This window comes from Ostrea edulis, chromosome 8 (genome assembly GCF_947568905.1).
Source record: "Ostrea edulis chromosome 8, xbOstEdul1.1, whole genome shotgun sequence".
Classification (NCBI taxonomy): Eukaryota; Metazoa; Mollusca; class Bivalvia; order Ostreida; family Ostreidae; genus Ostrea; species Ostrea edulis.
Window position 1 is genome coordinate 68,816,368 of NC_079171.1, and position 10,620 is coordinate 68,826,987.

Sequence of the window (10,620 nt, forward strand, 5' to 3'; positions counted from 1 at the left end):
AGGTCGCCATTACGACGAGTATTTACATTGTATATAGTGTAGCATAGATACAATTTGTAACGTCTGGAGGTCAGCATTACGATGAGTATTTGCATTTCAAATAGTGCAACATAGATATAATTTGTCATGTGTAGAGGTCACCATCACGATGAGTATTTACATTGCATATAGTGTAGCATAGATACAATTTGTAACGTGTAGAGGTGACCCAGCCAAGTGCTGATCTCGCTAGCTGTTACTTTGCTTGCTTGATCAAGAGAGAGACTCTACAACATCGAGGCAGTATAAGTTCTAGCTTATATTGTTTGCTACTCACACCACTGTTCGGGAGGCTTTCCCCGAAGCTTAGCGTGGGTCCTTTCTGAGCTTATGGTACTTGCTTAGTAACAACACCCGCTGTTCCCGACGATAACAGTCGTCGTTTCCGGACGAAGCCACTCCTTATCCAGATATTCGAAGAGACTCTAACTGATGAAGACCTCCTAGTAAACACCATAATTTGATATAAATTGGCAACGTATGTCTCCTTCTCAACCTTTGTTGTTTGTAACTGTACTATAGCTATGTTTCTTCCTCACAGGGCATTTTCTTTATCCACGATCATGCCCTTGAGTTCGCAAATAAAGGATTTTAGGTCCCTGTGGTTAGTCTGCTCTTATGTAAGGATAACCTCTATTTTTTAATATTTTTGTATCGCATTCTCCAGCTCCCTTTGTTTCTGGACGTCCCTATTTTCCAGATGAAACAGACAATTTTGAAGGATGAAAATCTGATTGGTATGCATGTCTTCCTTTTCAGCCTCCATGAGCTTCATATCGATGAGGTATCTTGTCGAGCTTTTCTGTCATCCCTGAGTTTTAGTTTTCTTGAACTTCCTCAGAGGCCCTGGAATGTGTGTATTTCATTTGCGCAAGCTGTGCTTGCCAGTAAGTCTCTTTCCCCTCAACATTCCTTTGAGGTTGGTTATGTAACTCTTGATAACGTTTTGTTCTGAAATCCACATGTTACAGCAGTCAGTGTACAGTTGTCTCTAACACAGCCTTACTTTATCCCTTAGCTCCCCCTCCTCCTAACAATGTTTCGCCAGTTCTATTAATTTCTCTAAAGTGCCATCTGTCTGTCCTGAGCTTCGTTATGTTCTCGATTTATGGCCGTGAAGTCTATTACTTTTTCACTTCTTTGCTTTAATTGTGAATTACCCTCTTTCAAAGATAACACAATTCCCTGCGCTTCTTCACACAATGTATTAAGTTCCTCTTGATATTCACCGATTTTTTTGGTTTCTTTTCTTCCCCATATGTTTCCTAATCTAATATAAGTTTTTTCCCCGCTTTCTTGCATCAAACAGAATTTACCTTTAATAGATTATTCTCACATATCACTTTTTGATATCTGCAATTTTCCGCATTCCATTTTTGCAGAATTAATTTCATAATATCATATCTATTGCACTTTTCAATGATGAGTGTTCTTTTGTGGCGACATCGTATAACATACGCTGGTCATTTACCTTATTTAGTAAATATATGAATGCATGTTTCGTTGTCAGCTGTTCATCTACGAATATTGGTCATGGTTTGTTCAGCAGTGGATGTATTTTTGTTGAAAATTTCAGAATATATTCTTGATATTGTCTTCTCATGTTCTGCAGCTGAGTTCCATATGTTTCGAGCAAAGTAATCACGTAATCGCTGTTTCATGGCAGAATGATATTCTGGAATATTTAGCCTCACATCTGGACTAAGTTGAAGCGCAAACGTAAGTGAATCATCCTTCAAGCAGAAATATAACTCCTCTGTCTGTCTACGGGCAGTCCAACGGAATTTGTATGAAACCATGTTTGATTGATTCCGCAACAAATTCTAGATTGTGTTGTTTTTTACCATTGGAGATTGACAGTCTTTCTTTGGGCTCATTAAGATTAGTAGTTTCGTGATTTTCTTGAAATTGGTTCTTATTGTTGGACAAATTGTGTCCAATATATTCATTTCAATATTCAAATTTCCGTATATTGCCTCTGAATATATGGTGATGAGAGTTTGCATTTCTATCATTAACCTGGTATCAAACTTGTGATTAATTCATTGGTTGTCTTTACATGTAGCTGCCAGGCGTAGTTTCTTTCGAGTTTTTGTTATAGCCATCATTGTGATTATGCATCTAAGATTGTGACATCGTATTTGCCACTACACCCTATCACTGGGTCAAATGCGGTCTGATGTGTTTCATACCTAGGTCTTTCTTGTCATACTGATTTTGACTATGGATAATTCCGTTTACCTGATCAAGATACAGGGCTCACAGCGGGTGTGGCCGGTTGACGGTTAATGCTTAATTCACCTAGGCAAATGACCCCACCTCTAGTAAATCCAAGGGTCCACGTTTGCTCATCTCTCTATTTTGTATTGCTTATAGGAGTTATGTTATTTATCGCTTTTTGTAATCTTCAGCTTTTAGTCTCCATCGTCACCCTGGTTCTACCTTAAAATATATTTTATTCACTAACAAAATGGAAAACAAAAAATATATTTTTCCACAAGTATCTTAAGTTCCAAATAAACGACTTAGCTGTCTTTTATTTTCTTCTCCTACTTAAGATTAATAATTTGCAAGAATATGATACTTTATCGCTTATTCATTATGTTTACACTTCTATTAACAGCAAAACAAAAAACAAAAAAAACAAAAAAACATTGCCGCCAATTGTTACGATTTTATTTGATGCAAGATGGAGATAACAAACAGTGATAAATCTCATAACTCCTATAAACAATAGAAACTAAATAGTTGGGCAAACATAAAGAACAAGAACAAAGAACAGAACAAGAAGAAAAAACAAAAGAAGAATTTTAAAAATTAAGAAATACATTTATTCAAATATTATTACAATGAATCAATAATTAAATGTTTTAGTGTCCTTGGTTCAGTTACCTCTATTTCACACCTGTCAACATTAACCGTGACTTCTGAAATCTGGACGAACTTCTTATTTGTACAACTGGACAACTTAACAACTGATTACTGACAAGTAATCTGACCACTAACTCAAACTGCTAACGACATGCTGTATTTATACATAACATATGTTTACCAAGAACCGGATGTAAATAATTAGATAACAAGGTCCCCATTATAATGAGTATTTACATGTTATTTAGAGCAACACATATATAAGAAAGTATATCCATGAAACAAACAAAATCACAAAAACATTTGCTATTTTAAAAGGTTTGCCAATTCTCTACATAATCACGGTTATTTCTAATTATAAACAACAAGGTCTGGATCGACATGTCCATGACATCGTCCGAATTCCTGTAATTTTGAGGAGATAAGAAAGCAATATATAAAGATTTCCCGATGTAAGTCAAGTATAAAACATTAGATATTTGATAATAATACATTGACAATATTACTAAACGTAGTAAATGATAACGATGTTGTAGGAATCTGTAAAGAAACAACCTGCACATAACACAACAATCAACCCAATCCGAGTCTTCTCTAAAAATAAATACACCTTGTATTCACATTTATAACAAGTTGATAGTAAACAAAATCAATCATTGTGTTTGTTAAACAAAATCAATAGCAATGTGTAATAAACATATCCAATTATAATATATTGTAAGCAAAATTAATCCTAGTGTAAACTAAACAAAATATATTCTAGTGTATAGTACAAAATAAATCCCAGTTTAAAGTAAACAAAATGAAACCGCACTATGTAGTAGATAAACTCAATCCTACTGTATCCTGAACAAAATTAATCTTAATCGAATCCAATATATAGTAAACAAAATCAATGCTAGTGTAAAGTAAACAAAATAAAACTGTGAGTTAACAACATTAATCAGAGTGTATACCAAACAAATGCGTCTGTACAAATTGTATACAAATCATCTTATACGTAATCCACCAACATGTTCTTCTTCTTCATCTTCTCTCAGCTATAGTCCAGCTGGATATGTCATTACTGGTGATGTTGATATAGTTGAAAATGAGGACCTCAAATCACATATTCTTAAAGGTCCTAAATACAAAGAACCTCGGTCTTTTAATTGGAGACATAACTCAATCTCTATTATGAGTTATGTCGAAGATTATGCCAGACGATGGGCTAAATATAAAAAAAGGAGAACTTGATACATTGTCAGAATGGGTTAAAAGCATAAGGGAAATATTAAAATCCCGCATTAGACACATGGACAAAAAAGTACGTACCATATATCCTTCTGTGTTTAGTAAACCAGAAGTGTTAAAAGAATAAGATAGGTTACATGAGGAATATGTTTTGGTTCCAGCTGACAAAGCTAGTAACAACATTGTCTTTGTTTGTAAGGTTCACTATTACAACTGTATTTTAAACGAACTTGGCATTAATTCCACTTTTGGTAATCATACTTATACTCCAACTGCCCTTTCAAAAGATGAAATTCTTCAAAATCATGCTTCAGTTTTAGACACATTTAATATTCCAGTAAAAGTGTCGAATGAATATGAGTTACCGTACCTATACTGGATTCCTAAACTAAATAAAAACCCTTACAAACAAAGATACATTGCTGGATCCAGTAAGTGCTCTACCACGCCCCTATTTTTCCTCCTCACGGAAATGTTAACAGCTGTGAAGGAGAAACTTCAAACTTACTGTGCGACTACATATGCCAGAAGTGGTGTTAATGAAATGTGGATTCTAAAAAATTCTAAAGAACTTTTAGTAAACTTTAAATCACAGAATTTTTCCCAAATCAATAGCATTAAAACCTATGACTTTTCAACACTATACACGACCATTCCTCAAGATAAATTAAAGATTAGATTGGTTGACATCATAGACAGTTGCATCTTCAACAAAAACGGAAAACGGAAATATCCATATCTAGTGATCAGTCATTCAAAAACTTACTTTGCTAAATACCACTCTGATTCCACGCACAAGTACTCTGAAGTTGAAATAAAAAATATGCTAGAGTTCCTCATTGACAATATCTTCGTGGTCTTTGGTGATCAGGTCTTCCAACTGTCTGTTGGAATTCCCATGGGCACGTTTGTTAGCTGACCTGTTTTTATATTCATATGAAGCATAATTTATTCAAAAACTTCTACGTGAGAAGAAAACATCTCTCGCTGTGACCGTCAATTCGACTTTTAGATATATAGATGATGTTGTGTCTATTAACAATGATAGCTTTCATTCATATGTCGATTTGATATATTCCTGTTAGCTCGAAATAAAGGACACCACATAGTCGTCCAGTTCTGCTTCATACTTAGATATTTTATTGAAAGTAGACATTAACGGCAAACTGACAACTCAACTGTATGACAAACGGGATGATTTCAGCTTCTCCATCGCCAACTTCCCAAATTTGTGTAGCAATATTCCATTATCACCTGCACATGGTGTTTATATAGCTCAACTGATTCGATAAGCAAGAGCTTGTTCTGGGTATAGTCAGTTTTTAAATCGAGGTAAGCTACTGACAAACAAGTTGATGGTACAGGGATTTTAACAGTCTCAATTAAAGTCAGAATTTCGCAAATTTTATGGTCGTTATAACGATCTAGTTCGTCAATACAACCTCGCATTGGGTCAAATGCTGTCTGACGTGTTTAATACCGATTGTTAAGGTTCTTGGCACACTGATTTTGACTGCGGATAACTCCGTTTACCTGATCAGGATATAGGGCTCACGGCGGGCGTGACCGGTCAACATGGGATGATTAGTCCTCCTAGGCACCTTATCCCACGTCTGGTGTGTCCAGGGATCCGTGTTTGCCCAACTATTTATTTTGTATTGCTTGTAGGAGTTATGAGATTGATCATTGATCGTTTTCTTCACCTTGCATAGCAAACGAACAATAGTGGATATTAAACGAAATCAAACCTATTACATGCCATACGGAATGAACTGGTGTGTACGGTAAACAAAACCAACCCTAGTGTGTAGTAACGAAAACGAATCCCAGAGTGTTTCAACTATAGGCAACTCTAATGTATAGTAAACAAAATTAATTCTAATATATGGTAAAAAAAATCGACGCTGATATATAGCAAACAAATCAAAATATAGTGTGTGGATAACGATATGAATACTGCTGGTCATATTGAATCCAACTTGTTAATGTTGAGGGATTCAATGTTAAATGATGTTGAAGAACAACTTCGGTGATCAATGAAATACAGCAATTAGAGTGGATGCTTTCTTTATTGAAATGGACATTGCCTTCGAAGTTGTTTTTATATTTGCTAGGCGTCTAGTGGGTGATGACGTTCTTCAATTTCATTCCCAAAATGCAATACGGCAGTTTTCTTATGTAGATCTAGCACAGCTTCATTTTGTCGAAAGTGTTCAAACATTTCGGACATTTAAAGCAGATATCGCTTATCATAGTTTATGATGATGTGTGTAGTGTAAACCACTGTATTTATTTTAGTTTGTATGCTTATAATATCACTATAATAGTCGTAACAAATTACAATATATTATGATATTGGTGTTTGTATTTTGACAAAGTTTCGATCCAAACGGGTCAGGCGACGCTTTATGGGATACATTACCATTTAATAGAGTGGTTATAATGAAAGAGAAAGTCGTTATTGACCTTGACAATCGAGAGTCGTGAGGACTATTCAAAATTCAACCTCCTGTTTCATAAACGGAAACACTCTAAACTAATTTTCTTGCATAACTGATACACGTATGATTTAGGGCATGGGTAGCCGTGTAAATACAGCCACTAATATTCAGAATAAGACAAACTTGTATGAAACAGTTAATTATACTGTCCAAAGAATAACTTATTTTCACAATATTTTAAAGTTTCGTTGGCATATTTGTTTACATTGAGCACATGCTGAACTGAGAAAGTCGTAAATATTAACTATGTGCAGAATCTGAACGTGCGAAATCTACAACGGATGCTATTTTGATAAATCATGGATCATTGTTTACTGATCCTATTCAAAATTCTAGTTAAATATTATTCTTAACATGACACAAATGTCGAAAAATTCTTTTTTTCAAATGGAAACGTCTTTTGGCGTACTGTTTTAGCACTTTTTTATGGGGACCGGCAACATAAATTCGTTCTAATGAAATATATATCTCAAATATGCAAATGCGACAATTCCTTGTCAGAATTAGTCTGTAAAGAACGGTTAAGCAATTTGTATGGAACACATCAGGCAGCATTTTACCCAAAGTCTCCACCTCAGTGTTAAAGTATATAAAATCTGAAAGCAAAATACAATATCAATGTTCACGTTCACAAAAGAAATTTGCAGATTATTTCAACATGGGTATACGCGGAATGAAAGGTTCAAGTAACTTGTGTAATCCAAAAAGCTAGTGATGTATCAATCACAAACTGACCGTTTTATTTCTCTGTATGTTATCCTATCGTTATGCATTTCAGATCCAGCAATATATGTAACAGTCGTCTGAACAACTTAACGTTCATATGTTATTGACTTGTGGGAATTTAAAAATAAAGACATTCTTACAAGGCTTGACATTTGCTCTTTGAGCACTAAACCAATCGAATTAAACTATTTTTACTAGACCTGACCTTACATTCATTAACCCTGAAAAACTATCAAAAAATATATTGACACACTTTACGTTTGAACTAAAACGTATTCCATCATAGACATCGTCTCATAATTGATGTTTTCATTTCAAAACATGATATTTTTCGGAATCTCTAGATTATACCCAACACGGACAATCTTAAGTCCATTACGAATACGATGACCCCGACCATTTAATTTCCTTCTATTTCATTAATCTGTCTTGTTTCTTCCATACGTTTTCTTCTCTTCTCTTGGGACATCTTTCTATGTGGACAAACATCCGTGTTTAAATAGAGAAAAACCCAGCTGTCAGACGTAATTTATTAATTTCATCAAACTCCCTTGCATTAAATAGAAATAAACTGTGTTGAATTAAAATGAGTTCAATTTTACCTTCCATATATCTAAACCAGAAAAAAGTTTACACACTTTTTGACATTAATTAACAACAAATATTTGTCGTAATTATCACTTCCGACTGCGACTTATTGATTACAACTAAGAATAAATACTGAGTCATCACGAGTTTTACATCTGTTCACAAATATCTTCCACTTATTCTCTTGTTAAGAACAAAATATCCAGTGAAACAATGTGGATTTGAATTCATTTTTTTTTAAACACGGCCAGTCAGATTAGTACGAATCTCAGTTAAGGCTATCCTAGAAAAAACACAGTGCTGTTATCAATGTACCTCTGTGCACTTCGCACCATATAACGTCACAATGTAAAAGTATGCCACAGTGTACATGTTCTGATAGCTATATCGCGCGGAAAGTGTCATAATATGTTGTCGTTATTTACTATTGTTATCAAGTTATAAGCTGTATACACGAAAGTAGTTCTTGTCGAATGATTATATATTTTATTCCCTTATGATATAAAATCATTCTCCATTTTTAATATATAGTATGCACGAAGATGATATTCATATTATATTGTGACCTTGAAATCGCCCCCAATCTGAATGAATTATGCGTTTAAAAATGCCCTCAAGTACATAAATAATTTCATACTACATGTTCTTCGCACACTGATTTTGACTACAGCTAATGTCCTGTATATGATCAAGCATTAAAACCTATGACTTTTCAACACTATACACTATTACTCCTCGTAAGCATCTTGTTTCCTATAACGAACAAGTGATATATCCCATACCCCCTGTAAGCAATACAAAATAGAATACACGGGACCCTGGGTGAGATAATAAAATAGTGTGGCATCCTATTTTGACTTTCCAATAAAGATAGAAACCTTGAGCAATGAAGATAGGAACATTAATATTCGATATAAGTTACCTATATTTCTATCAGGTTTTTTTTTCATCGCACAAATCTCTAATCGAAATGAACGCATTTTGCGCATATTTTGACTTACGGGGATTTGGAGGCACATACACCAAATACACACCATACTTATATAACATGCTTATACATCAACAACATCCCTCGTCATCGAAATATCTAGTATCGTATTTCAGCAGAGTTTGATATTCCCCTGTATTTCCAAATATGTTCCCGTTATTGTATCCAGGCATTTTAATTACAAACCAGCTTTATGGAGTCTAGATATAGACCTATATATACATAAACCACCTACATACTTTTATATTCGTGTTCTTTAAACTATAGGGCTTGTCATAACTGGCGATACTGATATTATTTCGAATAAAGACCTAAAATAACGTACTATGATAGACAATCAAATAAAAAAAAACATCGTTCTTTCAATTGGAAAATAATTACATGCATATTGTGAATTCGGTCAAACATTATGCTAGACTATGGGTTAAATATGAAAGGGAAGAATTTTCATTGAAATGAAATAGGTTGATAAAACGTATCAAAGGTATATCTAAATAAGATTTTAGACGAAGGAAATCAAAAGTTGTTACCATATATTCGTCTGTATTTACTAAATTAAAAGTGATAAAATCATATAGATTAAATGAGAAAATTGTTTTAGTTCCAGCTAAAAAAAAAATGTTGATAGGGCTCGTTATTACAACTGAATTTTAAACTAACTTGCCATTGATTTCACATCTGATAATCCTATTTACACCCCATTACCCTTTCAAAAGACGAATTTCTTAAAACCATGATTCGGTTTTAAATATATTTCATAACCAAGAGAATGCGACGAATTGAAACAATATAGGTATCGTACCTATGCTTTGCTCGCAAACTTCACAAACCCTTACAAAAGTACCTTGCTGGATCCAGTGTATGTTTTACCCAACCCCTATTTTGCTCCTCACGAAACTATTAGGAGCTGTAATAGAATAAGTTGAATCCTGTTTTGCTACAACATACAACAGAAGTAGATTAAATCAACTGTGGATCCTAAAATATTGTGAATAACTTTTAGAAAATTGGAATTCAAAAAATAAGTTCTAGTCAACAACATCAAAGCTAATGACTTGAGTATACTTGTCTACCGTCATTAACAGTTGCTTCTTCAACAAAAATAGTTAAATGAAATGTATGCATTAAGTGATCAGTGATTCAAAAATAACTTTGTACAACACATCTTTGATTGTACACACGCGTACTCTGATGTTGACATGAAAAAGAAGCTGAGTCCTTCATTGACAATGTGTTCGTAGTATTTGGTAATCTGGTCTTTCAACATTCTCTTGTATTTCCCACGGTGTGAAATGTGATCCTTTATTAGGTTGGTATTCTGAAGAGAAAGATATTCAATTAATTAACCCGTACATTGAAAATATATGATATTGTGGTCGTACTATTGACATTTAAATATGTCGATGACGTTTTATTTATAAAAAAAATAGTTATTTTCATTTATATTCCGATTCTATAAATTCCAATGAACTCCACTACTGTGTCTTTCATTTAATGCAATATGAACAAATATAGTAATCATCCATCAACACCATTTCTTTACAGCAACGACATTCTTAATATTCAAATACATGTATAAATTATACATTGATGAATTTGTAATGCTATATATAATACAATTTTATGCTAACGGAGGAGCATATTTTTATATCAATTGCATTTTAAATGTAGATG